The following is a 25109-nucleotide window of genomic DNA, read 5'->3' as shown; positions in this document are numbered from 1 at the left end:
ATTTCAAAGTATTAAGAAAAATACATACATACACATACATATATTTAGTGTACTGATAACATGGTTCATTAATTTTAAAGACCAAAAATCAAGCCTCTTGAATGAAACACACTTTGAAGTTCTATTTACAAAATGCAAATTTGCCATTCACAATTTTGGGATGAAATTTAGTGGCCAAAGCTTCATGCCTCCTTTGACACGTTCTCTGTTTGCTCAGCAACGGGGTAGAAACGCAGGAAATATCTGTGTGTGGCAAGTCTAGGACCCAAGTGTGAGCGTTAGCACCATTTCCTCCTGGCCTGACGCTTCTCTGTCTCAAGTCATCCTGCGTCTATTACACTGTCTGTGTGACCTTGGCGGATTATTTACTCCTCCTGGCCTCAGTTTGGTTCCCTCATTCTTAGAAAGGGGATGATAACGGAACAGCTACTTGCCTTAGAGGGTAGTTAGGGTTATGTGCTTGCATGCCCAGTTGCTTCAGTCATGTCTGCCTCTTTGCGACCTGACCATCGCCTGCCAGGCTCCTCCGTCCATGGAATTCTCCTGGCAAGAGTAGTGGAGTGGGTTGTCATTCCCGTTTCCAAGAGATCTTCATGACCCAAGGACTGAACCTGTGTCTCCTTTGTCTCCCGAACTGCAGGCAGATTCTGTACCGCTGAGCCACTGGGGTTAGGAGCAGAGTAAATTCTCCCATCCAGGTTCTAACCAGGCCCCACCCTGCTTAGCTTCAGGAGGTCAGGTACAGTCAGGATCGTAAGGCTGTAGAGTAAATTATCACTGATTCATAGTTGTTATTATTCTGCCAACATAAATGGAATGGTTTCCCTTAACTGATCCCACTTTAAACAGAGAAGAGTCACTCTGTTCCTCTTTTTAGAAGCTCCTCTGTCCATGGAGATGAGGGTTTGATCCCTGAGTCAGGAAGATCCCCTGGAGGAGGAAATGGCAACCTACTCGAGTATTCTTGCCTGGAGAATCCCATGAACAGAGGAGCCAGGCAGGCTACACACAGTCCACAGGGTCACAGAGAGTTGGACACGATTGAAGTGACTTAGCATGCACTGTCCATGGAATTCTCCAGCCAAGAATATTGGAGTGGGTAGCCATTCTTTTCTCCAGGGGATCTTCCCAACCCAGGGATCAAACCTGTGTCTCCTGCATTGCAAGCAGATTCTTTGCTGTCTGAGCCACTGGGGAAGCCCATATGTCCCCTAACTGCAAAATTGTCCCCGGTTTAGAACTGCTTGTGTATATGTGACCTCTCCCTTAAAAATTTTTTTGAAATTAATACATGCTTGTCAGGAAAGTTTGGAAAAGACTTGCAGTAAAGGTGAAAATGTGACTTTCAGCCAAAGTGAAGTGGCAGCGGCTTATGCCCCTGAGACAGTGGTAGAACTCCTCTCTGGAATAGGTGCCTTTTGGTTGGTAAAATACCTTGACCAGACACTTCAAGGGTGAAGTGCATGAGGGTTGGTCACTCAGGCCTGGTAGCTGGAGGCAGGAAGGAGTTTACCGGCCTGGGCAGGAGAACAAGGAGGAGTTCCTTTGGGTTGGGGGTGGGGGAAGCAGAGCGGAGGGAGGGGTGTGAAGGGGGCGGGTGGGTTGAGCTGTGGTGTGACAGGTGGTGGCCGTGCAGATGCGGCGGGGAGAGAAACTCACCAGGGTAGGGTGGCTGGAGGAAATTTAAGTGCTGTGATGAACTGGGCAGCCGGCTCTGTGTTTACACCGCCCTGTCCCCATTCCCCACACCTCCAGTTAAGGCTGTTACACCCAAAGCAGCTGGGGGAAAAAAGGGGGCCAGGAGAAGAGCTGAGGGTGGTGAGATGTCGGTGGGACTAAGGGTGAAGGGGGACAGGAAACAGGAGCTGCAGATCTTAGCAGCTGAGCCCTCTGGAATTCAAGAGACCCGGGGGAGGATCCCAGACTTCCTTCTGGACCTGGGAGAGGGGGCTTGAGTGGGATTTATGTAAATCTCAGAGGATGCAATTATTTAGGATGCTGTCTGTATAGGAAGAAAACCATTTGCTCTGTTTCCTTCCAGTATTTTTTTCTTTGAGTTTTTAAAATGAAGTTAATCTTGTTGTATATAGTATAGGGGAGGAAAAGAATTTTCCCTTTACCCTTCTAGGTTCTTGGCTAGATCCCCCTCTAAGAGAGAGATTAATGGGACAAAAACAAACAAGTATAATCACATGGACCCCCTCCTGAAGACCTGGGAGATACCCAGGAAAACTGAGTAACTGCCGGAAATGGCCCAAGTCACCACCCCAAATACCATCTCCAGCTAAAGACAAAAGAAGACGTTGGGTGGTGTGGGGAGACTGGTTCTGGGAGGTTCCCGGGGAAAATCAGAGTAAACAAGGGAAAGTTTGTTATGCAGATTTAGGTTGTAGTCTTCCCATTGATAAGAGTTTCTATAGACTTAGTCTCCTCCTCTTCCTGGTTCAGAGGGGAGGCTCCCTCACAAATGGAGATTTTCCTTATAAATGTAAGTTATATCTCTTAGGTGCCAAAGAGGCATGTTTGGAGTGGGGCATTCGGCCCTCCTTCTAGGATCATTTTTCTTGATGATCAGCCCCCATCAGCCCCCAGAGGAGGTGGAAATCCACCAAGGCCTCCACCTACTGCCACAGACAGTTGGACATGACTTAGCGATTGAACAACAATGCCAGGCAGAGAGCGAGTTTTTGGAAATTCAGCTGCCCCGTGCCTCTCAGGCTGTCCTGCTCCTGGAAGGTGGGGCTGTCCTGAATTATTCAAGCTATAGAGGAGGAAAAATAAATTTCCTTCTTCTCCTCTAGGTTCTGTGGTTGAGACCCCCTTTAATAAAAGAAAGGTTAACAGAGACCTCCCTGGAAGTCCAGTGAGTGGTTAGGACTCAGGACTTCCATGGCAGGGGGCCTGGATCAGATCCCTGGTTGGGAACTAAGATCCTGAAAGCCAGGTGGGACAGCCAAAAAAAAAAGAGAAAAACGAACAGAGGTTTAGAAGCAAGTATTACATTCGGAGAGACCCAGGAAAACTGCATAAAACTCCCCCAGATGGTACCACCTTAAGTACCATCTTCACCTAAAGACTAAAGATGTTGGTGGTCAGGGGACCAGCTAGGGGAGTTGAACCCAGTAAACAGGAGTAGGTTGTTATGCCGAATTAAGTTGGGGCCTTCCCCACTGATAAAAGTTTCTTGTGAATTACAGCCACTTTTCTCTTTCTGGTAGAAAGAGGGAGACACAGACAAAAAGAGGATTCCTTTGTAAATGGAAGTATCTCCCACAAAAGGGTGAAGTCTACTCTGCTTTCAGAGATGCTTAAAGAAGTGGCAGTCAGTTGGCAAGACACCAGGTGAGTATGGTGGATGAGGAAAAACTTTGTAGCCCAGTTCCTTCAGCTTTTGAAGCGTTGGTTGTGAGACACGCAGTCGGGCGTTGTCGTGGGGAAGAATTGGGCCCTTTCTGTTGACCAATGCTGAGCGCAGGTGTTGCAGTTTTTGGTGCATTTCATCTATCTGCTGAGCATACTTCTCAGATGTAATGGTTTCGCTGGGGTTCGCTATAGTGGGTCAGACTGGCAGCAGACCACAAAAAAGTGACCATGACTTTTTTTGGGGTGCAAATTTGGCTTTGGGAAGTGCTTTGGAGCTTCTTCTCAGTCCAGTCACTGAGATGGTTGTTGTGGGTTGTTGTATAAAATCCACTTTTAATTGCATGTCAAAATCCGATCAGAGATTCTCAGATTCAGAGATTCTCCTGTGTCTGTAGTTTCTCAAGAATAGTCAGCTCAAAATGTTTATGCCAAGAGGCATATTTTGGGGTGGCATACTCTACTCCCCTTCAAAGTCAGGACGAATCTTCCTCAACCTTCCCTACCACCCACTAACTCACATAGGTCAACACATGTGTCATACCCATTGTGAAAGTGTTAGTCGCTCAGTCATGTCTGACTCTTTGCAACGCTAGGGACTGTAGCCGTCTGGGCTCCTCTGTCCATGGAATTCTCCAGCCAAGAATATAGGAGTGGGTAGCCATTCTCTTTTCCAGGGCATCTTCCTGACCCAGGGATCAAACCTGAGTCTCCTGTGTTGCAGGCGAATTCTTTACTATCTGAGTCACCAGGGAAGCCATACTCATTAGCCAGTGGAAAAGACAGTCCTTTTAAGAAAAAAATGCAAAGCTAGTAAGGCTGAAGGTAGTGGAGACCCCAGGTATAACCCAGGGAGGAAGGCAGGCATGTGCCATCTAGGTCAGGATTCATTACCTTAATCCCCTCTCACTCTCTCCTCGTGGACACAGCTCTTGCCGTTGCTGACTGTTTTTGTACTTCAGAGGTATGCATGAGGGTTTTGATTTGCTAAGGAAGCCTGAAGACTGCTATGGACTGAATTTTGTCCTCCGTGACCCACAACCCAGATTCATAAGTTGAAGCCTGTAGGGAAAATATTTTTCTCTACCCTCAAGTTCTGAAAACTGGAGGCTTGTGAATTAAACTAACAAAAGACAGATTAACAGGGGAAAAAGATTATTCTTATGCACAGGGGAGTTAACAAAAGAGGTAGCTGGCTGGTTAAATGGTAAAAGCTAGAGGCTTATATACCTAACTTAGTAGGCAAAAGGGGTGGGGGAGAAAAGGCTTTTATGGCAGAATGAATAGTTTCTTTAGGAAAGACAAATGGGTTTTTAGGAGAACAAAGAACAGATAAGAAAGTTTGTGATCATGTTTGTCTATACAGGTCTGAGTGATAGTTCTGTCTCCTTCAGGGCAGTTAAACTCCCAGGGAGGAGGGATTTAGGGGTAGGTTTTATTTCTCTTCTGGGAGTCGATTCACCCTGGAGAGGGAATTATAGCAGTCTTATTTCCCAGAACTTGCTGCTTTTAGTCTGATAAGGGAAGGCTTCTTTCTGCATCTGTTGATTCCCAGTTACTTTCAGCTCAAAATAATCCTTATACCAAAGTGGTATATTTTGGAGTGCCATATTCTGAACCCTTTTAGGCTCTAACCCCAATGGGGCTGTATTTAGAGATAGGGTCTTTAAAGAGAAAATTAAAGTTAAATGAGGTCATATGGGTGGGGCCCTAATCCAATAGTATTATTGTCCTTCTAAAAAGGAGGCAGGGATATCAGAGACCTCCCCCTACCACATGCACTCAGTGGAGAGGTCCCGTGAACTGCAGCAAGATGGTGGCCACCTGCAATCCAAAGACAGAGTTCTCATCAGATACCAGTCCTGCCAACACCTCTGAAACTGTGAAAAAATAGACTCTGTTGTTTAAACCACCAGGTCTGTGGTGTTTTGTTATGGCAGCCCAAACAGACCAGGACCAAGACTAAAATATTGTCTTTAAGAGCCAGAGAGATAGGATTTCCCTGGTGGTACAATGTATAGGAATCCGCTTGCCAGTGCAGGGGACACGGGTTCAATCCCTTGTCTGGGAAGATCCCACATGCCTTGGAGCACCTAAGCCTGTGCACCAGAACTACTGAGCTGGAGCTTTAGGGCCTGTGAGCCACAACAACTGAGCCTGAGAACCTAGAGCCTGTGCTCTGCAACGAGAGAAGCCATCTCAGTGAGAAGCCTGTGCACCCCACCAAAGAGGAACCTGCTCTCACGGTAACTAAAGAAAGCCTGAGTAGCAACCAAAAATAAAAAAAGCCAAGGGCTTCCCAGGTGGCTCAGTGGTAAAGAATCCACCTGCCGATGCAGGAGTTGAGAGTTAAATCCCTGGGTCCAGGGGATCCCCTGGAGGAGGAAATGACAACCCACTCCAGTATTCTTGCCTGGAAAATCCCATGGACAAAGGAGCCTGGCAGGCTACAGTCCATGGGGTCGAGAAAGAGTTGGATGGGACTGAGCGACTAAAACAGCATATAAGAGCCAAGGAGATAAAGTTAAAAAAATGGTAGAATTGTAGATGGAAACCGAGCAGGAGCCTCCCAGGTACAAATCATTTCTGTCTTCCCTCCCCTCCTCTTGTTTGTAGGAATCAGTTTTAGGCCTCCTAGACCTGCCTAGATCTTCCCTGAACTCCAGAGGGTAGATTCAAACAGTTGCTCATCAAAGAAGGAAGGGAATGCATAAACAAAAGAGGAGCAATCAAGAAACTATAGTGAAGTGGTTAAGACAGGGTCTTGGCTCCTCCTCAAGGGATATACATAACAGCATCTTAGGGTTCTTCTGCAGGAAGTAATGGAGAAGGCAATGGCACCCCACTCCAGTACTCTTGCCTGGCAAATCCCATGGACGGAGGAGCCTGGTAGGCTGCAGTCCATGGGGTCGTTAAGAGTTGGACACGACTGAGCGACTTCACTTTCACTTTTCACTTTCATGCATTGGAGAAGGAAATGGCAACCCACTCCAGTGTTCTTGCCTGGAGAATCCCAGGGACGGGGGAGCCTGATGGGCTGCCGTCTATGGGGTCGCGCAGAGTCGGACATGACTGAAGTGACTTAGCAGCAGCAGCAGCAGGAAGTAAAGCCCCACTCAGGTGGAGGGTGGTGATTTCAGGCTGATCACTAGACCCTTACTCTCACAGCCAGGGGCTTCCCTAGTGGCTCAGACAGTAAAGAATCTGCCTGTAGTGCGGGAAACCTGGGTTCGGATGCTGGGTTGGGAAAATCCCCTGGAGAAGGGAATGGCAACCCACTCCAGTATTCTTGCCTGGAGAATCCCAGGGACGGAGGAGCCTGGCGGGCTGCAGTCCATGGGGTCGCAAAGAGTCGGACACGACTGAGCCGCTATCAGTCACTCACTCACCAAACCCTTGGAGCTCCACGCTGTTACCTCACCACCAACCAATGAGAAGAAAGTCACACAGTTTGCAGCCCTCACACCGAAAACCATTGGGAGTTTCAGGGGGTTTTGAACACGAGCCAATCGCTCTCCTTGCTTGGCCCTGCAAATAAGCCTTCCTCTGCTCCATACCACAACATTCTGGCTGTTGGCTTCACACTGCCCTAAACACAGGAACTTGCATTTGGTAACAGAACCTGGACCACAAAATAAGATGATGGGGAAAGGACGTGCTTTGTGGACGTCTAGGGCGTCTCTGTGGACGTCTGGTGAGGTATCTCGATATTTATTGGGAGTTGAAATAACTTCCAACAAATCATATATGTGTTTCTAAAAAGTAGGAGCTGCATTCTTTGATGTCCTACCCTCTGTTGGACTTTCTGCCAGACACCATGTCAACCTGGTTCAAGGTAACCAGCTGATGAGTCCAAACCTTGGACTCCAGCCTCGGAGCCTCCTGTTCATTCTTTTCACCGAGCTCTGATGGAGAAGTGAGCTGCCAGAGGACCCTAATCAGATGCATGCTCTCATCTGGAAGTGATTAAAGTCCTAAGGACAGATAGAAGCCATGTTGATAGCATTAATTGGTTCCTTATTTCTGAGTTGGGCCTGCTTCATTGTTTAAGATTCCACTCTAATTTGTTGGGATTTTCTCTTCGGCATTGTAAAAAGCAAACTTATTTTGCTGGATGAGAACAGACCCTTTTAAACCGGGCTTTGAAGTTTGCAGCTTTGTAACGTGTCAGCCTTCTGAAAGCTTCTGCTCTCTTGCCAGCTCGAACCGACCCACAGCCACAATTAGCATATCAAAGAGTCGGGGGGTGTCCTGAAGGGGGCTGCGGAGGTGGGGGGCTCCTGGGCCTTCGTTTGGGATGTAAGGAGATATAGGGCCTCGCTAACACGTGCCCTGCTGCCAGGGTGGTTACTCATTTCACCTTTAATTCCATTTCCTCTCCTCTTCTGGCTGTGCGCTTTTGACAATTACACACACACACAATCCTCCCTGAAGGACAAAAAGGAATCAGAAATGAAAAAAAAGAAAGAAAGAAAAGGAAAGGGAGGCATTTTAAGGGAGATAAACCCTATTCTCATCCCTTTCTAAAATCCAACGACTCCCACAGATAAATATGTTAAGTATTCAATAGTTATTTTAGTGCCTACGTTTTGGCTAATTGCTGGGTTTAAAAAATAAAAACCCTTCAGGAAGGAGGGGGAAGCACTTCAGACTACATTTTACCATTGCTCTGAGGTGCTAATCCAAAGTCACTGCAGCCTTTGCTGGTCAAGCTGAGCCGAGGATGGTCTGGCTACTCTTACCTAAGAAGGGATGCTAGAACTGCCTAGGAAATCGTCCCCAGGAGAGGACAGCCTCTGCAGTCTGAACAGAGAGGTTCCAAGCAGACATGCAGGTGTGGGTGATCTTGCAGACAGATGATGAGAGAGGAGAGAAAACTGATGGAAACTAAAGACTCCCAAGACAAGGGGTCATGGGAATAAAAGGCTATACAGAAATGACACAAGCTGATCAAAGCAAGATCCCTCTAGTGAGCAAAGTTTATCCTCTAATGAACTGATTTTGAAAGAAAATGATTTGGATTCTTTTCATATCAAAAATATACACAAATGAGTGAAATGGGTGAAAAATGTCATAAGGTAGAAACTTCCAGTTATAAGATAAATAAACCCCAGGGATGTAAGGTAGAGAGTGATGACTATAATGAATAAATCTGTAGTGTATATTTATAAGTTGCTAAGAGAAGAAATCTTAAAAATTCCCATTACAAGAAAAAAATTTTTGTAAGCATGTGTAGTGATGGATGTTAACATATTGTGGGGATCATTTTGTCATATATACACACATATCATGTTGTGTATCTGAAACATACGATACTAGATGTCCCTTGTATCTCTGTAAGAAAAGAAAAAAGAAACAGAGAGGGGGGGAAATGGATATACAAGGTAAATTTGTTTTTCTCAGAAACGGAATTACATGACTTAAAAAAAAAACCTAAGGAAGAGTATGAAGTGAAGTGAAGTCGCTCAGTCGTGTTCGACTCTTTGCGACCCCATGGACTGTAGCCTACCAGGTTCCTCCATCCATGGGATTTTCCAGGCAAGAATACTGGAGTGGGTTGCCATTTCCTTCCCCAGGAGATCTTCCTGACCCAGGGATTGAACCCGGGTCTCCTGCATTGTAGGCAGATGCTTTACCATCTGAGCCACCAGAGTATAGCAATATATTAATTGCTTCCCAAAGTTTCAACTTTGTTCCTTGAGTTTAAAAAAAAAACAATCATCAAGAAAATTTATCAAAATATTAATAATAGATATGCTTGGAGATTATAGATTTTTATACTTTTTCCACAGTAGGCTTGTATTAATTTTACACTAAAATGTAGCATATTAATAAATGTCATGACTACATTTGGAATTCAGGAATGACTGTCTTTCCATTGCAATGTCTTTCCATTTCATGCAGCCATGAAATTAAAAGACACTTGCTCATTGGAATAAAAGCTATGCTCAACCTAGACAGCATATTAAAAAGCAGAGACATTACTTTGCCGACAAAGGTCCTTTTAGTCAAAGCTATGGTTTTTCCAGTAGTCATGTGTGGATGTGAGAGCTGTACTATAAAGAAGGCTGAGTGCCGAAGAATTGATGCTTTTGAACTGTGGTGTTGGAGAAAACTCTTGAGAGTCCCCTGGGCTTTAAGAGATCCAACCAGTCAATCCTCAAGGAAATCAATTAGAAGGACTGATGCTGAAGCTGAAGTTCCAATACTTTGGCCATCTGATGGGAAGAACTGACTCATTTGATAAGACCCTGATGCTGGGAAATATTGAAGGCAGCAGGAGAAGGGGATGACAGAGGATGAGATGGTTGGATGGCATCACCAACTCGATGGACATGAGTTTGAGTAAGCTCCAGGAGTTGGTGATGGACAGGGTGATGGACTGCGTGCTGCAGTCCGTGGGGTGGCAAAGAGTCGGACACGACTGAGAAACTGAACTGAACGGACCGTCTTTCCATTAGTATACATGTTATAGACACAGCGGAATTTAAACTAGAAAACAGTTTTGGGGGGGCTTCCCTGGTGGCTCAGTGGTAAAGAATCTGCCTTCCAATGCAGGAGACACAGGTTCAGTCCCTGATCCTAGAGGAGGGCAACTAAGCCCGTGCACCACAACTATTGAGCTCATAGTCACAAGTAACTGAAGCCCGTGCTCCTAGAGACTGTGCTTCACAGCAAAAGATGCCACCACAATGAGAAGCCTTGCATGGAAGTTAGAGAGTAGCCCCCACCCTCTGCAATTAGAGACAGCCCTCGTAGCAACGAAGACCCAGCATGGCCAAAATAAATAAACAAATAAATAAAAAGTCTGGGTGGCATTTATTTCTCCCTCTCAATTTGAAAGGGAGGTTACTTAGAAGCAGGAAGGTTACATCCAAGGTCATGTAGCCAAGGTATCAGAGTCTAGAGCAAAGCTGTCCAGTCCCATAGCCACCAGACATGTGTTGGTGATGAGCACTTGATATCTGGTTAAACTGGGAGGTGTTGTAAGTGTAAAACAGAGATTGGATTTTATTTACTTATTTTTGGCTGTGCTGGGTCTTCCCTGCTGCACACAGGCTTCCTCTGGTTGTGGTGAGCAGGGGCTACTCTTCGTTCTGGTTCACGGGCTTCTCACTGTGGGGGCTTCTCTTGTTACGGAGCGCGAGCGCTAGGCACTTGGGCTTCAGTCGTTGCTGCTCACCCGCTCTAGTGTGCGGACTCAGTCATGGCATGGGCTTAGTTGCTCTGTGGCATGTGGAACCTCCTTGGACCGGGGACCAAACCCATGTCTCCTGCACTGGGAGGTGCATTCTTATCTACTCTGCCACCAGGGAAGTCCCAGCTGTTGGATTTGAGAGAATCTTTTTCCAGGTGTGAAAAAATGTAAAAGATCTCAATAATTATATTGATGACATGTGGAAATAATGAATTTTAGATATATTGGGCTAAAGTTAACTTAGTCTGCTTCTTCCTGTTCCTTTTAGTGTGGCTGTTAGAGAATTTAAAATGACATATATGGCTCCCTTAATGTTCCTGCTAGACAACACTTCATGGAATACAAGTCTTGATTCTCAATAAAGTTCTCTGTAAAGAGAGAACTCTGGATTGAGAATCAAGTATTATTATTGATTTGATAGTTCTGTGTTTAATTGGAGACATATAGTTTGTGTCTTCCATAGCTAACTGAGGATTGGCTATTGCATAATCACACACAGATATTTATGTCTGCAGTGTTTCCTTGGAGTTCCTTTTTTGCTGTCACACATCATTACCACTATGGGTCACGCTGTCCTTCTTGCCTCCTCCTCAAAAAGACCCACAAAGGAACGACACAAAAATTCCAGTTCTAAAATCAAACTTCAAGAATTGAGGGAAGTTAGTTGTAAATAAGGCTTTACAACTCTCCACGCAGTTTGCAAACATGCCCTAAATCTTTTGACAATCCTGTTGTCTTGCTTAACATTTCCTCTCCTCACTGCCAGTCCCCTACCTCACTGGCTGTTTATGCAAGAAGCGAATTAAAGCATGCTACCCCACAATATAGGGCCTCCCTTGTAGCTCAGTCGGTAAAGAAGCTGTCTGCAATGCAGGAGGCCTGGGTTTGATTTCTGGGTCAGGAAGATCCCCTGGAGAAGGAAATGGCAACCCACTCCAGTATTCTTGCTTGGGAAATCCCATGGACAGAGGAGCCTGGCAGGCTACAGTCCATGGGGTCACAAGAGCCACCAGCCCACAATATGCCACTTTGACATCAGGACTGTTTTGAGCTGAAGGCAATAAACAACTCTCTGCCCTCTCGCTTTCTGTCCAAAAGTGGGACATAAATTTCCTTTTGAAAAAGGTAACATAAATTTCATTTATAAAGATGTTTCCTTTTTCCATACATGGAGGAGGATAAGAACACTTGATCGAGATGACTCTCATCAACGGAGAAAGCACTAAACTGAGTCTACACAACAAACCTTCCTTGACAAGCCTTATCTTTAATTATTTTCCTCTATATATTTATCTTCCTACAATTTACAACCCCTAGAAATCCCTGCCACCCACTTTCCTTCGTCTAGCTATTTTCCCACAATTTATTGCCCTATGTTAAAGTGGTATATAAGCCACTAAGTCTATTTCTTGGGGGTTTTCACTTCTTTCCTGTCAGACCTCTCATACACATACAAAATAAACATTTTCTCCTGTTAATCTGTCTTCCGTCAGTTTAATTTTCAGGCCCTAGTAGTGGAACCTAAGAGGGTGGAGGAAAGTTTTTCTCCCCTGCACACGGTGCTAGGCATATGAAAGCTTTTTTTTTTTTTAATCAGTTTACAGTGTGATTGATTAAGTGTAACAAAATGTATTGGATTTTTTGGGAAAATAAATTCAGATGTTCCTCTAAACATATATATTTAACCCTTTAACCCTATCCTATAAATTATACTTCTGATAGTAGGTATTTTAACAATTGAGTTAGATATAACTGAAGGCAGGCAGGGATTTATAGACACAGCTTCAGAAAACAGATTGCTGTGCCAAACTGGCACCAGGAAGAAATATCCCACATCACGCCCAGAGATTCAAGAAGTTAGGAACTGTGATACTCTCTTGGCAAACATTATGTGCTGTATCTTCCTGGTGGTGGGGCAAGGGGACAAATGAAGATGACCTTGACTATTAGAGGGCTATACTCTAGTTAGGAAACAAGATCAAATCCCAGGCCATGTTGAGAGAGCAGTTCGACCCACTACTGAATGATGTGGGGATAGGCTTTAGGTACAAAAGCTGTTGGGGAAAGAGGAATGCAGAGTCAAGATCAGATGAAGTTGAAGGATTATAAGGAGGATCTTGGACTTGAGCTGGACTCTAAAAAGACAAGTTATTTGCATGAATGGAAAAGAGAAGCAGGGAAGGAATTCCAGGCAGTATCTGCAGAGGCACAGGAGTGGGAATTGACAGATTTTATGAGCCCCCCCAAAGAAGCTGAGAGAAAATTAGCGCTGTGAAAGCAAACAACTTGTCTTTCTTGTTTAATCCCATACTCCAGTGCCTAGAGCAGTGCTCGGTACGTTGGAGGTGTCTACTGTTAGCTGCATGAATGAAGAAATACTACTGCTACTTTTTAAAAACTATAAGCAGAACACAGAAGGAATTTGCCCTTCAATGCTGCTATGAATGTGAGTACAAATATCTCATTGAAATCCTGCTTTTGTTATATGTTCAGAAGTGGAATGGCTGGATTAGGTAGGCATTTTTATCCCCGATTTATGAATGAGGAAACTGAGGCCCAGAGAACTCCTGTAACTTACCCAAAGTCGCATAGGCAGGAGGCTGCCCAGCCTTTGTCCATTTCCACCCTGTTCTGAGGATCTGCCTTATCTGCATCATTCCCAGCTTTAACTTGGAAAATTGGGGATTAATTTCTGCACACTTAGGGCAGCAGCTGATCTTGTAGCTTACAGAACTGGAAATGCGGAAGACTTAGAGTCCTATTTCATCCCAGACTCAAGTTACGCAAGTCCCAGCTGGCTGAATTCTTTTCTGGACACCAGATTCCAACATCGTTCTGCCTTTATTGCAGTTTTGTGTTAATTAAATGCTAATAGAAGCCTAGGGTGGATTATTTTAGAATTAACTGGCGGAGGAACCTATTTCTAGTTCCTTAACCTTGGGCATGTCAATATTCAAAAACAATTTTAACCTGGGTTGTTTAACCATGAAGTTGTAATTCATGCCAACCATCACATCGCCAAATAGTTGTAAATCAATATTAATATTTTACATGGAATTTTCCTGAGTCTGGTTTCATAGTGGTCCTGAGTCTATGACGTGTGAAGAGAAAAGAAATGCTTTCTTTGTTTACTTTGTAACCTTGTTGTCGCCTGTTCTTCACCAGCTGACAGTGGAATTTGTGTGATATGGACTGGGGAGGGGACAGGCACTGCGCATGTGGACAGGAAGAGAGGCAGGAAGAGGAAGCCGAGGAAGAAGGGCAGGGAAGTAGAGGAGATCTGTAGGAGCATCATATGGCTAAATGGGATTTTAGGGACCATCTGAGCCCTTCATTTCTTCAGGAAGGTCAAGAGGCAGGGAAGCTGGAGTCCAGGCCTACCACACAGTGTGTGAGTGCTGGCATGCTGCTGAAATGTCAAGGTCCCTACGCTTGCATTCCAGACCTCTCTGAACTTCCACATACCTTTTGCACAGGCTCAAAAGTTAGCGACTGAACAACAACAGCAAAAGTTATTCTGGTGCCTGTGCAGGGAAAGAAAAGTGCACTCCAACTGGGTTGGGTTTACGAGGAAAGTTTGTAAGGTAATTGCAGGGTGGGAGGGAGGGGTGTAGGGGACCCAAAGAGAGAGTGCAGTATACCAGGTAGATAACCCATAGAGGGTCACTGTGACCCCTTGTGTGGAAGGAGCAAGGTTAGGAAGAGGTTATCGAAACCTGGCGGGAGAAGGCTCTAGGGAGAGGACCGTCTCATAGGAACTATGACCTTTGGTTGAGGGGCTCAGCCAGCTCGCTGTGGCCTGCTAGGATGACTGGCGTGTTCTGAATTGTGCTTCTTCCAAATTCATATGTTCAAGCCCAATCCCCCAATGTGACTATATTTGGGATAGGGTCTATAAGGAGCTAATTAAGGTTAAATGAAGTCACCAGAAAGGGCCCTGATCTGATGGAACTGATGTCCTTATAAGAAGATACAGCAGAGAGCTGGGTTTTTCTCTTTCTGCCAAGTGAGAACACAGCAAGGAAGGTGTCCTTCTTCAAGCCAGGAAGAGAGATGTCACCAGGAACTGAATTGGCTGGCACCTTGATCTTGGACTTCTAGCCTCTAGAACTATGAGAAATACATGTCTATTGGTTAAGCCGCTGGGCCTGGTGTTTTGTTATGGCAGCCTGAGCTGACTGAGACCCCGGGCTTCCTCCCTTCATCATCTGCTGGTGCTCCCCACTGGCCAAACCAACCAGAAGTCAGAGTTTGATGTTGTCCTTACAGGCCAGCCTTCTGGGTAGAAAAGGGTGGGTCCAGAGGGATAAAACACATACAAAAATCCATCTGTTTTGGATGCTTGGGGTCTGTTTAATGTCCTAGGGTCTCCTCCTTACAGCCACTGTGACTGTGCCCTCACTAATACACTTGATGCGGCTCAAACAGTCCTGTACTCCAAGGTGAAGTAGACCATCTCCCTTTAAATTCCAAGTTAGATTCTCCAAGGTCAGTTTTGTTCTGGCTCAGATTTTCAACTTAGATGTGAGACTTCCCTGGTGGCCAACTGGCTAAGACTCTGTGCTCCCAATGCCGGGGACCCGGGTTCAATCTCTGGTCAGGGAACTAGATCCCACATGCTGAACTAAGAGTTTGCATGCTCCAGTTGAAGACTGAAGACTCCCCGTGCAGCAACTAAGACCCAGCATAGCCAAATAACGACCCCCCCCCCCCGCAACCGCAAAATACTTAGACGCTAGTTTTATATCAACTCAAGAACATTCTTGCTACCAGGGAAACTTATTCACTAGAAAGAGCATTGACCTCAGGGGTTTGGCCCGTGGTTCTAACATTAGCTTGTCAGGTTATTAGTTCTAACATTAGCTCTGACACTTTCAGAATGCCTCCATGGCTGTTCGCTTCCTTAGTTATAGAATGGAGATTACGCTGATCGTTTATCTCCCAGGGTATTATGAGTAATACTTCATAAAAATAGTTGTAAAGCATCTGGCAAATGCAGGCCTTCTTCCTCTAATGCTGAGCTAATACAGTAGCTTTCTTGGCACCCTGAATCTCTAATGATTTGTAGATGGGCCTTTTTACTGAAGGGGCCTTGACTTTGGCATAATCTGCCTGAGCTGATGAGCGCTCTGTATCTTGATCTTGAGAACTCAGTGTAGGTTTATCCCTTCCCTTCCCTGTGTGCTGAACATCCTCTTGATGAAGAAACCATCCAACCGGGTGGGGGAGCGGGGAGCAAAGGCCCTCGACACTTCTATTCTTTTTCCAGAGAGGTGCTTATATTCATGCTCTGGTGGTCACTGGAGCCTAGAAATGTCAACAAGGAGATTTGCTTCTGAAACTTTTCTTGTGTGACCAACATTATGTTTGCAAAAAAAACACCAGCAAGCTGGAATCATACACTGGCATTAAAAAAAAAAGAGCCTCATGACAGTTCCTGTGTTAAGTCCATGTCACACACATATATTCATACTAGCTCATTGTGATGCCCGGCATCCCGCCTGGGAGACCATTACTTAAGCACACGACTCTTGACCCTTTTATTTCAGCACTTTCAGAAGTTTGCCAGAAAGTGCTTGCCTGTGCCAGGCAGTCCTTAACATTTCCCTCTGGGCAGCCTCAGCTCTTCCGTTCAGTCTCTTTTGACCATTAATCCTTCTTTTAGCCTAAGCAACTTGATAAGGGAGAGATCTGGAACACTTTCAAGACCAGACCTCTTTTCCTAAGGAGCATAAATCTGTTAAGAGTGTAGTAACAGTATGAGAACACAGTTCAAGCACATTTTTTTAAAGTTAAGTTAAAAAATGGGTGTCAGGACGATGAGAGAATCAGCCTTGTCACCTGAGTCGTTTTGCATGCAGAAAATTGGCTGGTATCAAAACCCACTTACTATGCTGGCATTCAAATGGAATGTTTGAATAAAATTACAAGGCAGTTATCTCTTAATGTGGTCACCACTGCTTACCAGCTTTCGACGTCCTTTGAGATGCTGGTGGAAAGAAGACAAAGAAGAAAAGGAGAAAGGAAGGGAAGTAATGATGTGAGATAGGAGACGGGAGGGAGAGGAAGGGGCTGGAATCCACACCTGCTCCATGCTATGCGTATTATATCATTTAACTCTCAAGAATATGAGGTCACTGAATTCTCACGACAGCCCTGTGTGGTAGGTTTTATCCCAAGTGTACAGAGGAGCAAGTGGCTATGTGGAGAAGCTAAGTAATGAAGTTGTTGCAGTTCAGTCGCTATGTCATGTCTGACTCTTTGTGACCCCATGGACTGCAGCATGCCAGGCTTCCCTACCCTTCACTGTCTCCCAGAGTTTGCTTAAACTCATATCCATTGTATCAGTGATGCCATCCAACTATCTCACCCTTTGTTGCCCCCTTCTCCTCCTGCCTTCAATCTTTTCCAGCATCAGGATCTTTTCCAATGAGCTGTTTCTTCACATCAGGTGGCCAAGGAATTGGAGCTTCAGCATCAGTCTTCCAATGAATATTCAAGGTTCATTTCCTTTAGGATTGACTGGTTCGATCTCTTTGCTGTCCACGGGACTCCCGAGTTTTCTCCAGCACCACAGTTCGAAAGCATCAATTCTTTGATGCTCAGCCTTCTTTATGGTCTAGCTCTCATATCCATACATGACTACCGGAGTAACAAAGTAACATTCAGTTAAAAAATGTGCTTGGAGAGAAAAATCTGAATCTGTATTGACTTGACTCCAGAGTCCACTCTTGCCACGAGACCATACTATTTTTGCCGGTGAGTGGAAAACGTGCCAGGGGAAGGAAAAGAATCCAGAGAGTAAGCCTGTTATCTGAGCCAGTTTAAACAGATGCAGACAGAAGAACATCACTTGGAATACAGTCAATTTAGACAGAGAAGAGAGTGAGAAGGTACCTTGCAACATCCCTGGAGTAAACCAGATGTAAGAATAAAGTAGCACAGCAAGAATGTTTGAGTTGGAGAAAGGAGTCAAGCGTGTAGAATATGTGACGTCAACTTGGAAAATGCAGGAGAGCCTTAGTGGAACACTTAGATCCACAAAGTAACAAGATTCATGCTTACTAAAAAAACAAACCTAACACTTTAATGGGATGAGGCTGTTGGGAGAGGGTGAGCCTATTTTACATTTGGGAAGATTGTGAATCATCAGGGCCAAAGGACAGAATTCTAAGTTGGCCCACCAGTATTCTGGCCCTTGGTGTATATACACCATCTCCTAGTTATTCGATCAAACACAAATCAAGGTGCTCCAGAAGAGGGATTTTGCGGGTCCAATCAGTTGACCTTAAGATAGGTTTTCAGGCTTACCAGTACAGGTTTTCTCTGGTTGGTTGTGAATGAGGAAGTCAGAGAGACTTGCTCTGGCTGGCTTGGAAGAAACAAACAAGCATGAGTAAAATGCCTATGAGGGCTGATGGGAACTACACGAAAAAAAAGAATTGTGGCCAGTACCTGACAATGGTCCCTGACTGCCAGCTGGGATGAAAATAGGGACTTCAGTTCTATATCCCCATGGGGATGATTTCTGCCTAAACCTGTAAGCTTGGAAGAAGATTGAACCCCAGATGAGAAGTTAGTCCTGGTTGACATCTTGATTTTAGCCCAATGAGACCCTGAGCAGAGAATCTGGTTACTCTGTACCCAGACTTCTGAATTACAGAAACTCTAACAAGTGGTTGTTGTTTTAAGCCACTCAGTTGTGGTGACTTGTTACATAGCAACAGAAAATAATACATGTATATTTCATTTCTCTGGTTTTCTCTACAATCTGTCTTCAGGTGTGGCGAGCATTTTTATTTCCTTTTGTTATTCAGGTAATTTATGCACAAATACATTGAATAACTAGCTCCAGTTTATTTAACTTATTAATCAGAGCTGAGAGTAGATTGGTTCTTTTGATGCTTATAGCAATATACTTTTGGCCCTGCCATAACCTGCATACCCTAAGTTGCTCATGCATGCTCTCCTGACCAGGACAATGCATTCCATCATGTTTGGTTCAATGGAGGAAGTGTGACTAAGGGGGAGAAGGTTGCGGGGAAAGAAGTCAGGAGAAGGGTATATGACAGGGGGCTGCCCATCATTAGAGATGGTCCGTTTTTGCCTTGTATCCGTTTCCCTTCCTTCTGTGGCATATTCATCTATAGCTGTCTTTATGGCTGCCCTGAACAATGACTATGTTTTCAGCTTCCTTTTAGCCAAGCGTGGTCACATGACCAAGTTCTGGCCCATAGTGTCTGGAGACGGGATGTGGGCAGCCCGGGGTAGCACTGTTAAAGAAGAATGTCACATCCTCCCCTTTGTCCTTTCACCTTCCCTCCAGCTGGACTTGAGATGTGAATGGACCAAATGGTCTGAACACAGCATCCTAAAGTTGGCGGCGCCATGAATCAGAGGAACCGATGCCATCGAGCTGGTAGCTGCCAGACAGCTTTGATTGCTCTCAAGCCTGGACTGTTCTGTGAGAAAGAACAAACTCCTACCTGCCTAAGCCACTCTCATTTCAGATTTGTTACATCAGCCATACCTAAGTCCTGGCTAATGCATATGCTTACTGGAGCATCTGGGAACAGTCTGTGCATTGTGCAATCGTGACGATGTGTGTGAGAGCTGTGCACATGGAGCTTGACCTGTTATTGTTCGTGATTTGGAGGAAACTTGCAGCTTTGCTCTTTTTCAGTTTCTCTGACTTACCCTCTGCGCTTCCTTTTTAAGAACCCAGCTCAGTGTTGTTCATTTGGTTCCCTCAGTGTCCTCTGGTATGTGGTCTTCGGACCCTTCGTGTGTGTCTCCACAATGGAACAGCTCCCTGGTTAGAGGTTTTTCCCCCATCGTGGCCCTTACCACCCGAGATTGAAGTGGCCCCATTCCTGGGGCCCCTCCCCGCAGGGCTCTGAACCCCCTCAGGGCAGAGCTGTCTCCCGCTGTACCAGAGAGCCTGTTCCATATTAAGCCCACAAAGCATATTTGTGAAGTGCTCATACATGTGAATGAAGGAAGGAATGGAGGAATGCATGAAAACATTGTAAAGTGGGGTGTTTATAATGATGGCCTCCTGTTATGGCTGAAAACTCACTTCTCTATGTGTTTGATGTTGGCCCATGTGGGACTTTGCAATATGGATGTCTGATGTAATAATGAGGTTTTATTTGGGAGGGACACCCTGCACAGTTAAACGCCCTTTATTCTTTATACAATCAGAGCTTTCAAATCAAGTCCTAGTCACATAACTTTCCATCCTACTTTTCTGTCGTTCTTCTTGTCCTTTGCCTTCTACCCTCAGGAAATCCCCTGTATCTGTAGCCCTTTATTTTCAAGAAGTAATCATGTAGTAAATCCCATCCCACTGAGTCAAATTTAGGTCATCTTTTATTTGGTCAAAATACAGTCTTACTGGCAAGTGGTATCACTATTATTCAGGAACACACATATTGTTTTACTTACAGCTATGTAGTATTTTATGTTCTCATATAAATGTTATGCCTGGATTATAGCTGAGGCAAACTGGACTCCATTTATTTGAAAAAATAATGGGAAATCAGGTTCATTCTATTCACCTTCCTGACAGTTTTCTATTTCTCAAAGGGGCCCTTCTTTGGACTGCAGGGGGGCTACTTTGCAGTCTCTCCACGGACTCTCAGAGACAGCTTACTTACTGGTCTGCAAGAGGCCCTCAGCTAGGGGAGGGGGAGAGGCCAAAAAATCTGCCACATGGAGCAAGAGCGGGAAAGTTGCTCAGCTCAGCTGGTTGGAAGAAGCATTAGTCGCTCAGTCGTGTCTGACTCTGCAACCCTATGGACTAGGCCGCCAGGCTTCTCTGTCCATGGGATTCTCCAGGCAAGAATACTGGAGTGGGTTGCCATTCCCTTCTCCAGGAGATCTTCCTGACCCAGGGATCGAACCTGGGTCTCCTGCATTTCAGACAGATTCTTTACCCTCTGAGGTAAAGAAGAGGAAGAGTGGACAACACTGTCCAGTTCGCTTGGGCTAGAGAAGGTAGATGATTAGAAAAGGGAGGTTGTTAGAAAAATGATGACCCTTCCTTTGGGCCAAGTGTTCAGAAAAGATGGAAGAATGCGATTCCGGTAGTGGACTTGTGTATCATCGTTACCACGGTCCCGTGGTCAAAGAAAGACCCCTTTGTTTAGGGTTTTGTGTGTCTGTATCGGCGTGTTATTACTTTGCCTACGCTCCCGTCACTAGCAAATGGTGAAGCCGGAATAGAAGTCTGGCTAAACATGTGCTTGCCTATTCCATGGCTATATTTATGCTTGTTACCTTGTACTTATCCATGTATATACATATGTATGTATACACATCGCTATTTTTGTGGCGATGCCTGCAGGAACATAGTTCTGGAACTTCTTTCGCAGAATTACACCAACAGGAATGGCATTCTGGAACCTTGTTTTTAGCAGAACTCAGTTGTCTGTATAATGAAACACATGCTACATACAGATGCAGTTGAATGTTCAAATCTGAAAATATGCTCATTTATTCGCACTTCCCTTCTCCTTCTGAAGAAGCAGGAGCCACGATTTTGTTAGATGTCGTTCTTGAAGGAGTGTGCCTTCTCCAGAGTCTGAAATAAGACCCGTTCCCCCCACAGGCAAGCCTGCAAGGGAGCTGCCAGCAGAGGAGGAGGAGCTTTGTCATTGGACAGCCACTCCCCTTTACTCCCTCCCCAGCTCCTGGCAACCATCTTTCTGCTTCTGTTTCTACCAGTATGAGGCTATTTTGGACACACATGAATGAAATCCTGTAGTTATTGTCCTTTTGTGGCTGGCACATTTCACTTAGCATCGTGCCCTCAAGATTCATCCACGTTGTAGCTTGTGACAGGAGTTCCATTTTTTTTTTTTTAAAGGCTGAATAATATTCCATTACGTGCATATAAGAGGAGGGCATGGCAACCCATTCCAGTATTCTTCCAGTGGTGACATGTATTCACTTCACCTGGACTAAAGTTCCCCCTTACTCCAGTATTCTTTCCTGGGGAATCCCAAGGACAGAGGGAGAATCCCACGGACAGAGGATGCCTCCTCCCAACCCACTGCCCTAGTGGGCTATAGTCCATGGGGTCACAAAGAGACAGACATGACGGAGCGACTAAACACACACACAGCACATATGCATGTAACACGTTTTCTTTATCCTCTCATTTTTCTGTAGACATTAGGGCTGCTTCTACCTTCTGGCTATCGTGAATAATGTGCAATGAATATAGGTGTACAAATATCTTTTCGAGAACCTTCTTGCAATTTTCCTGGACATATCCAGAAGTGGGGTTGCTGGATCATACGGTAATCCTGTTTTCAGATTTTCCAAGAATCTACACTGTTTTCCACAGTGGCTGCATTTTATGCATTTTACATTTCCACCAACGGTGCACAAGAATTCCAATTTCTCTGTATCTTTGATAATACTTATTATTATAATTTCTATTTTTGAAAGTGCCCTAACCAAAGGATAGGAGATAATATCTCATTGTGATTTTGATTTATAATTCTCTAATGATTAGTAATGTTGACCATCTTTTATATTCTTGCTATTCATTAGTATATCATCTTTGGAGAAAAGTCAGCTCAAGTCCTTTGCCCGTCTTTATATGGAGTTGATTTTGTTGTTGTTGTTATTGAGTTGTAAGAATTTTTATATATTCTGGTTATTAATCTGATATCAGATAAATGATCTGCAGTTATTTTTTCCCATTCCGTAGGTTACCTTTCCCCTTGCGGATTGTTTCCTACGCTGTGCAGAAATTTTAAAGTCTGATGTAGTCCTGTTTATTTTTGCTTTTGTTGCTTGTGCTTCTTGTGTCATATCCAAGAAATCATTGCCAAATCCAAAGTCATAAAGCTCGCCCCCTTGTTCTCTTACAAAACTTTTATAGTTTTAGTTTAGCATGTAAGTCTTTAATTCATTTTGAGTTAATTAAGCCCAAGTTCATTATCTTGCATGTGACTGTCAGGTTTTCCCAGCACCATTTGTTGAAGAAACTCTGCCTGTTATCACAAGGCTGTTTTCTCCCTGTGTGTTCCTTTCCACTTCTTATAAGGACACCAGTCATATTGGATTAAAGGCTCACCCTGCTCCAGTATGACCTCATCTTAACCTAACTAATTATATCTGCAGTGACCCGGTTTCCAAATAAGGTCACATTCTGAGGTTCTGGGGACTGGGACTTCAACATATGTGTTTTGGGAGCACACAGTTCAACCCATAATAGTTTGTGTCAGGGACTGAGCTAGAATTTCAGCATCTCATTACTCTTTACAGCAACCTTATGGGATTAATGATTATTAAATTCAAGGGACTTCTCTGCCATTCCAGCGGTTAAGACTCCACTCTCCCAAAGAAGGAGCCATGGGTTTGATCCCTGGTTGAGCATCTAAGATTCTGCATGCCACACAGGGTGACCAGAAAAAAAAGTTACCATCTTCATTAGGTGGATGAGAATGCTGAGCTTTAGAGGGGCTCAGCAACTTGCTCAGGTTTTCGAACTGGGGAGATGTCCTGCAACCACTTGACTTTGAAAGTAACTTTGAGTTTGACAAACAGAGGGGAACTTTACTTCTGGTGGCTCAGACGGTTAGGAGTCTGCCTTGCAATTCAGGAGACCCAAGTTCAATCCCTGGGTTGGGAAGATCCCCTGGAGAAGGCCATGGTAACCCATTCCAGTATTCTTGCCTAGAGAATTCCATGGACAGAGGAGCCTAGCAGGCTGCAGTCCATGGGATCACAAAGAGTTGGATAGGACTGAGTGACTAACACTTTCACTTTTACTTAAAAAAAAAAAAAAAAAATTCTTGGCATCTCTTGCATTTTAGTGTTTTAGTGATGGTTTTTGATTTAGAGATTTTTCAGAGGGTTAGTTCACCTCGGTCAGAAAGAAAGTTTCCCGTGGTTTGGAACAGGCCTGTCTGGTGAGATATTTTTCCAATTCCTTGCAGATATGAGTACAGTGTTGACCATTCAAGAGGATTTGAGTTTGGACCCAGCAGAACAGAAAGGTCGGGAATCTAGGACTTAGAGAAAAGCCAGGGAAGATTCAGGGGCATATAAGTTGTGATTTTCCTTTTGTACGGATGATGCATAGTAACATATACACAGAAATATATAAGACCTGAGATGAACACATGGCTATAGTCCTTTATGGAGGAGGGAGAAAGTGGCCAGGGAATCTGTCTGCTTCCAGCCCTGTCCTTTCCCAGTCCTTTCTGTCTCTAGCCTTCTAAAGACTGATCACATTGGGGAAATTGAGGCAATTCAGTGTTTCCCTCCACTTCTGTCTTAAAGTTGTTTTCAGAGGAAAAAAAAAAAAATATATATATATATATATAAGCCAATGAAGCCTGAGACTGCCTGTCTGACTCTGTTCAGAAGCATCTAGATCTTAGCAGAAGGCAAAGAGAACAGAACTGAGCTGGATCAGCTCTTCTCACCTCCTTTCTTAGAGTAACACATACCATTTTTTTTTCAATTCAAGTTTGTATGGGGGCTTCTCTGGTGGCTCAGTGGTAAAGAATCCTCCTGCCAATGCAGGAGACAAGATCCCTGGTCCCAGAAGATCCCACGTGCTGCAGGGCAACTAAGCCCGTGCACCACAACTTCTGGTCCTGTGCGCTAGAGGCGGGAGCCACAACTGCGGAAGCCTGCGTGCCCGAGAGCCTGTGCTTCTCAACAAGAGAAACAACTGCAACGAGAAGTCTGTGTGCTGCAACTAGAGAGTAGCCCCCAGTTTGCTGCAACTAGGGGCTCCCCTGGTGGCTCAGCTGGTAAAAAAATCTACCTGCAATGCAGGAGACCCCAGTTCAATTCCTGGGTCCGGAAGATCTGCTGGAGAAGGGATAGGCTATCCACTCCAGTATTCTTGGCTTCCCTGGTGGCTCAGTTGGTAAAGAATCTGCCCGAAATGTGGGAGAGCTGAGTTCGATCCCTGGGTTGGGAAGATCCCCTGGAGAAGGGAAAGGCTACCCACTCCATTACTCTGGCCTGGAGAATTCCATGGACTATATAGTCCATGGGGTTGCAAAGAGTCGGACACGACTGAACAACTTCCACTTCACTTGCTGCAACTAGAGAAAAGCCTGAGCAGCAAAGAAGATTCAGCATAGCCAAAGGGGTGGGGGGTGGGAATTATATGGAAATCAACAAAGTCAAGAAGATTGAATGGGAGGCCTCCTGGCTGGAGCAGGGTCAGGAGCCTGGAGCTGTTTGGTTTGCTCCTCCTTGGGGCAGCCTGTGAGGAGCCCCTAAGGGATCCTAAGGGCCCTGGGGAGCCCAGTGACAAACCATTGGCTCAGGTCACATTTGAAATTCCATGAGTGAAGAAAGATCTCTAAGACATATTAAGAGCAAAAAATGAGACAGAAGAGCATGGGTGGTTAAGGTCCCCAGTTCTTGCCGTGTTTCTGCTGCTTCACCTGTATGTAAACATCCAGAGAAAGAATTAGAGGAATCCACATACCTGAGAGAACAGGCACTTTTGCAGAGGAATTTGAGAGAAGAAATCAGGAGGGTTTTCAATTTAAACTGTTTGAAATTT

Source organism: Bubalus bubalis, chromosome 2 (genome assembly GCF_019923935.1).
Source record: "Bubalus bubalis isolate 160015118507 breed Murrah chromosome 2, NDDB_SH_1, whole genome shotgun sequence".
In the NCBI taxonomy this organism is placed as follows: Eukaryota; Metazoa; Chordata; class Mammalia; order Artiodactyla; family Bovidae; genus Bubalus; species Bubalus bubalis.
This window is presented reverse-complemented; position numbering follows the sequence as displayed.